A 7061-nucleotide genomic window follows, 5' to 3' on the forward strand; every position below is an offset into this window, starting at 1 on the left:
TGTGCCAGGAGTGGTCTGAAAAAGCAGTTAAGATGGGCTTGTAAAATGGGCTTAAGCCCATAAAGCAAAGAGGGCACCATCCTGAGTAGTTTATGGGAATGGGTAATGCCTGGCATAGGATGGAGGTTCAAGTACTAAACTTCGTGAGTGGGGACATGGGAAAATGCTCTAGTGAGGAGAACTTCCCTTAGGGAGCAATTTGTCAGCATTTGAAATATGATTGGGATGAGGGAAATGTCTACAAAGGCAGTGGACTTGGCTCGTTACTACTTATAAGCATACCTTGTTTTATTGTGCTTTGCTTTATTGCACTTCACAGATGTTGCACTTTTTACAAATTGAAGGCAAAAAGATTATGACTCGCTGAAGGCTCAGATGATTGTTAGCATTTTTTAGCAATAAAGTATGTTTTATTTTCTGTTTCTGCTCTTCAGTAGCTGAGATCATTATTTTAACAAACACTTTCTTCACTCCCCCCATCCCCACTCCCTATAGCAGATATTGCTGGTGTCCTGCTCATATCCTCTCAGACACAGATTTCTACATGCAAAGGCTCCCCTACTATGCACTTGTTCTGACTGTAGCAACACACTAACTTTGCCCATAATGCAAAACAAAAGTGACAGAGAATCAATGTGCCCCTAAAAGTAACCCTTGACCAATGATAGGTGGGTTTTGGTGAATGCCCTAACTTCCTTGCCCCTCAGGTGTGCTGACTGTGGAATGTCCTTCAGAGGTCCCAAATAGGATGAAGCTCTACTTGCCTTCAGCACTAACTTCCTGATGTAGAATCCTTAATGGGCTACTCATATTTGTAAGATATACCAGCTGGGAAGCAGTGAGTAGAATGAACATAAGGTTATCCAGGGCAGTGAGACCATTCAGGAGGCTAGAAGTAGACTTATCAACTCAGTCTGAGGAGGAAGTTGGCTGCCAGACTTAACTGAAGATGGAATGTGTGGCTTATGGGTGTGGTGAGTTCCTGGACTGTGGCAGCATTTAAGGAATAACAAGTCATGGCGCTGGGGTTTGAAAAGGAGAATCAAACAGCAGGTTAGAAACTGTAACTCTAAGATCTCTTCCAAGAGTGAAATTCTTTAGGTTCAGTCAGCAATAAAGTATTTATAAATTAAGGTATGTATATATTTTTTACACAGAATGCCATTGCACATATAATAGACTACAGTATGGTGTACTTTATAAAAAAATGTTCTTATATTTAGTTTCTCACCCTTTTAAAAAATATATATATTATTGATTTTTTACAGAGAGGAAGGGAGAGGGATAGAAAGTTAGAAACATCAATGAGAGAGAAACATCGATCAGCTGCCTCCTGCACACCCCCTATTGGGGATGTGCCTGCAACCAAGGTACATGCCCTTGACTGGAATCGAACCTGAGACCCTTCAGTCCACAGGTCGACACTCTATCCAATGAGCCAAACAAGTCAGGACAGTATGGTGTACTTTTATAAACACTAGGAAACCAAAACATTTGTGTGACTTTATTGTGCTATTTGTTTTATTACAGTGGTCTGAAATCAAATCTTCAGTATCTGAGGTATGCCTGTAGTTGTACTGATTCCCTGCTGAGAAGGAGATGGTGATGGCGGCCTTCCTAGGGGAAACTGGGGGCCTTTGACAAGCAGTTAAAGGCTAACCATAAGAGCCTTTGATAGCTTTCAAAGAAACCCTGCTGAGCAGTGTCTTTAGGAAGAATTGCAGAGCTCAGAGACACCCAGTGTTCACTGAGGCAAGTCTGTCACACTAAGGTCAGGGCCCTGGTTGAGAAAACCTGGTACCCTGAAACATGGCAGGGAGACATCTGAATGGCTGTCTCTGAAGAATTCCTCAGAGTTTTCCTAGTACAAGCTAGCACTTCCCCTGTGCTAAAAGATGCTGAAGAGACTTCATCTCCACAAAACAGAAGCTGCTCCCATTTTCTTCTCTGGCTGCCAGGTGGATGACAGTTTAAATCTCAGCATAACCTGATGGACCCTGGTGGGCCTGATAAAGGAGGAAAGAGATTATACACTGAAGGAGCTTTAAAAATTAGCTAGAATGTACCTGCCATCAGGAGAACAAGTACTCTTGGAACTAGATTTTGAGGGTGCTTGATCAAGGGGACTAGAATGTATGACTAGATCAAAAAGAAGTTACTTTCTTGGGGACACTTTCTAGGGACACGGGTGTTAATACCCTGGCAAGGACCACAGGTATGATGAACTGAATGTTTGTGTCCCCTTGCCCACAAATTCATATGTTGAAACTCTAATTCCCAATGTGATGGTATTTTGAGGTGAGGTCCTTGGAAGGTAATCAGGGTTAGATGAGGTCAATAAGGTAGGGACCTTATGATGGGATTATAGTGCCCCTATAAGAAGAAGAGACATGAAATGTGTGTGTGTGTGTGTGTGTGTGTTCACCCAAATGCACCAAGGAAAGTCTTGCGAGGACATAACCTAGAACCCCACTACCCTGTCACCCTGATCTCAAAATTCCATCCTCCAGAACTTTTTTGAAATAAATGTCATGATGAGAGATTACAAAGAAGAGAAGAAGAAAGAGTTCTACACCACAAACCTGGCTCCTTGGGTTAGGCCCCACAGAAGGCTTTGGCGCCTGGGAGCATGAAGGTGCTGGGTGCAAAGGATGGGAGGGAGGGGACATAGAAGTGAGACCACACTTGATCATTTTACTATTTTAAGGCCAGTTCCCATTCCATGTAAATCTTAGTGTAAAGTTTTTCAAAGAAACATTAAAAGCAACCATGAGGAAGAGAAGTGGTCCTGCCTCTCTGAGCAGGATCCACCATACCTGACTCCCTCTGAGAGCACTTGCCTTCCGCTTAGGGCCCTTCAGAACCTCACACAAAAGGCCACACATCAGATTCATGCTCCAATGAGAGCAAGTTCATGGAACAGAACAATGTGACCTGGAACTTTTTGAAGAGGCCTGAACATTTAAATTATCATGAACAATTTAGCCCACTTCAAATGAGGTTTTCACAATCCCACATACATCAGAATTACTTGAGAACATGAAATAAAGTTTTCCATGGCATTTGCAATGTGGCTGGACCCCTGCTTATATTGGGCCCCACTATGACCAACATCTGGACTTGTCTACAGAAGATACATTCAGTGCATTTCCTCCCTGAGATGTGGTTGAGGACAAGGGACAAGGGGATGGAAGTAATTGAAATACAGTAGGGAGAAAGTGGATGGAGCTCTAGTTATTCTCTATGACAGGTGGCCTTAAAAAGTTAAGTCAGCCGAAACCGGTTTGGCTCAGTGGATAGAGCGTCGGCCTGCGGACTGAAAAGTCCCAGGTTCGATTCCGGTCAGGGGCATGTACCTGGGTTGCGGGCACTTCCCCAGTGGGGAGTGTGCAGGAGGCAGCTGATCGATGTTTCTCTCTCATCGATGTTTCTAACTCTCTATCTCTCTCCCTTCCTCTCTGTAAAAAATCAATAAAATATATATTTTTTTTAAAAAAGAAAGTTAAGTAAAAGTGAGACTGAATCACTGCTCTCATTTGGCTGACGTGAGGATGGGACTAACTGTGAGAACACATTTAAAGTATATAAAAAGTGCCTGGCATTTAAGTGCTTAATAGATACTTATTGATAATAAAAGCAAAACTATCTTTTTGTGTTATCCTTCCTCTTACTTATAATATCATCTCGCCTTCTTCCCACCTGCTTAATCTTACCTGTCCTCCTGCTTCCTCTTTGAAGTCTTCCTGACTTGGTCCAGATCTATCTATACCCTCATTGGGCACAGACAACATTTAACTTGTATTCTGCTCTAGGCACAGATCTTATCTCACTTGGAGAAAATAAAGGCAGTGGAGGTAGTGGTTAGAGCATGAGCTAAGAAGCCAGAATGACTGGAATTTTATTACTTCTTAGCTATGTGAGGGGGTGACTTAGCTTTTCTAACTCCCGGTTTCCTTACCTGTAAAATGGGAATCTATAACTTATCTCATACATTTGTCATAAAGATTTAGAGAAAAATATGCAAAGCATCTGGTATTTATTTATTTATTTATTTATTTTCTCTCTCTCTTTGTATCTCTGTTGGAGAATCTAGCAGGTAGGGCACTATTCATTTATAAATATTTGAAATAAAATTGAGCTGTGTTTTTGCAATCATTTCTTAGATACAAGTTATTTTGAAACTGGTATCTACCATAGTTTCCTGGGCATATGAATCCCTTGGAAAATCTAATTTGGTAGATCTGGAGTAGTGACTTTGAGCATAATGATCTTCACACTTAGAAAAACAGCTATAAACTCAAAGGATGCTTTAAACCCTCCATTGCTATGTAAGGGTATCTGTTGCATAAAAAGAATGGATTTAAACCAGCCTCTTAATAATTGACTCATATTGCTGTCCAACCTCTTTGACACAAGTGACCAACAGGAAGAGGTGGATAGTGTGGATAAGTAACATTGCCATCTTGCTATCATTGGGTAGAGCCATTAGCTGCTAGAGCAGATATTGCATCTCTAAGCGGGCTACAGTATTTTCTCAATTGAATAAAATATTAATTGAATAAAAATTTCAATTCATTTTAAGGCTGTATAATGGGATAACTTGAAGCCTAGTTACATCTATTGCCCTAAGTGGAGATCCTAGGGTTATCTCACAATAGTTAAGAGACCTGAGCAGATAATTACAAGCACTTCACTGTGGTAATTTCCTCAGAGAGCTCCAAGGAAAGAATGCCTGTAGAACCAAAGGCTTTGAAAAGCTAAAGCACTGCTTTAACATCAGGCATTGTTATCAATAAAGAGATTTTGTCTTTTATGAAGCCAGGATTGTGAGAAAGAAAGTTCTTTCATATGTCATTGGTTTCTTTTTAATTCACCAGTCCACAATGAATTGGCTTTAATAAAGCATGGACTGGGCTGAGACCAAGATGAAAGAAGAGCAACATCTAACAGGGAAGAAAAAAGAGCATTCAACCCAGGAGCATTTTCCGTTGTACCAGGCCGATCTTGAAGGAGATTTTCTATGGTAGCATTTATAGCTTTAATAGCAGACTTGAAATATAAGCTTAATCTATTTTCAGGCAGCATAGACAGTATCTTTAGAGATATCCAGTATATTTTGATATACAGGTAGATTCAGGACTAGTAGACAACACCTGGAATATTTCACAGGGTTCAATCCAAGCAAAGTCATTCCAGAAAAGTAGGTAGTGCTCTATCTGCTTAAACCTCAAAATCAAGTCCAAAATCCAAGAAGCTGGTTTTTGAATTCCTGAAATAGGAACTGAAAGACCAGCCCACAAAGCAAGGATATATATACATGAGGTGCATATACGATCTCACAGAATATACTATTTGATATCACTCTTTATAAAAAATATTTCCTGATTTCTAAATCTTAAAGTAAATGGCTTTATTTCCAAATAGGCACTATATTATCTTACCTGAAAAAAATGAAGGCCTTCCTCACTGATTGAACAAATATTATATTACTTTATAGAAAATGTTTTTGAAATATTGATGATATTGATGTCACATTTTTTAAAATATATTTTTATTGATTTCAGAGAGGAAGGGAGAGGAAAAAACCTCAGAAACATCAATGATGAGAGAGAATCATTGATTGACTGCCTCCTGCATGTCCCCAACTGGAGATAGAGCCTGTAACTGAGCATGTGCCCTGACCAGGGATCAAACCAGTGACCTCTTGGTTCATAGGTTGATGCTCAACCACTGAGCCATGCTGGCCAGGCTGAAGTCACATTCTTTAGAATCAGTGGTTTTCAACCTTCCTAATGCTGCATCCCTTTAATATAGTCCCTCATGTTGTGGTAACCCCCAACCATAAAATTATTTTCGTTGCTACTTCATAACTGTAATTTTGCTACTGTTATGAATCGTAATGTAAATATCTGATATGCTATATGTGTTTTCCGATGGTCGCGACCCACAGATTGAGAACCGCTGCTTTAGATGGTTATATATATGAGATTTGGATGGTACTGAGGTGTTTTATTTATGATGATAAAGTCATACAAGTGTTAGCTATTATATATATATGTAAATATACATATGTGTGTGTATATATATATAAATAACATGTATATATATAAACTCATATAAAGGTGGCCTGCAAATTGAGATATTAGATCATCTCAAGTTGGGGACTCAAGTTGGAAGCAAGTTCTATGATATGTCATATTTCCAGACTGGTATGTGAGATCAAGTCCTTTAGGTACTGAGTTCACCTAGCCAACTGCCCAGACGTCCACATCTCATGATGGTATTCATGAAATAAAAAGAACTAGATTTTTCTGTGGGTTTGAAAAACATTTGAAAAGAAAGTTAACCCACCGCTGATAGAAGTAAAGAGAAAGTTGAGGTCGAGGACAGTTATAGTTCTTAACTAGGAAACAGAAGTTTGGGATAAATCAAGCAGTGGAATGTGAAATTCAGCAGTGACCCGGTTCTATGAATATAAGTAATTCACCATTTATTTTCCAGAAAAATAAGAAAAAAGTACTTTGTGAAACAGTTTCAGCTGGTCTCAGCTAGTACAAAAATTGCTCATCAAGCGAGAGAAAAAATTTTAGTGGAAATTGAAAAGACAATTTGTGTTATAATGATATGCACAAGAAGCCTGTGCTATACAGAAAACTGATTTGGGTAAATTTCTAGAAGTTTCTATAATTAAGATCTTGGGGATTTGTGAAAAAAAAAACCACAAAAAACAAAAAACAAAACAAAACAGATACTTGTCTTTCAAATGGGTCAGGTATTTGAATAAATGTCTATCATCTATCTATCTATCTATCTATCTATCCATCTATCATCTATCTGTCACCCATCCATCCATCCATCTACCCATCCAGTCATTCTTTTTTTTTTTTATCCATCCATCCATCCATCCATCCATCCACCCATCCACCCACCCATCCTTCCATCCACCCACCCATCACTCACTCACTCCCCCCACCCACCCTTCCATCCATCCACCCATCCACCCTTCCATCCATCTATCCACCCACCCACCCTTCCATCCATCCACCTACCTATCCATCCAT

The sequence above is a fragment of the Myotis davidii genome, unplaced genomic scaffold (assembly GCF_000327345.1).
Source record: "Myotis davidii unplaced genomic scaffold, ASM32734v1 scaffold393, whole genome shotgun sequence".
NCBI lineage: Eukaryota > Metazoa > Chordata > Mammalia > Chiroptera > Vespertilionidae > Myotis > Myotis davidii.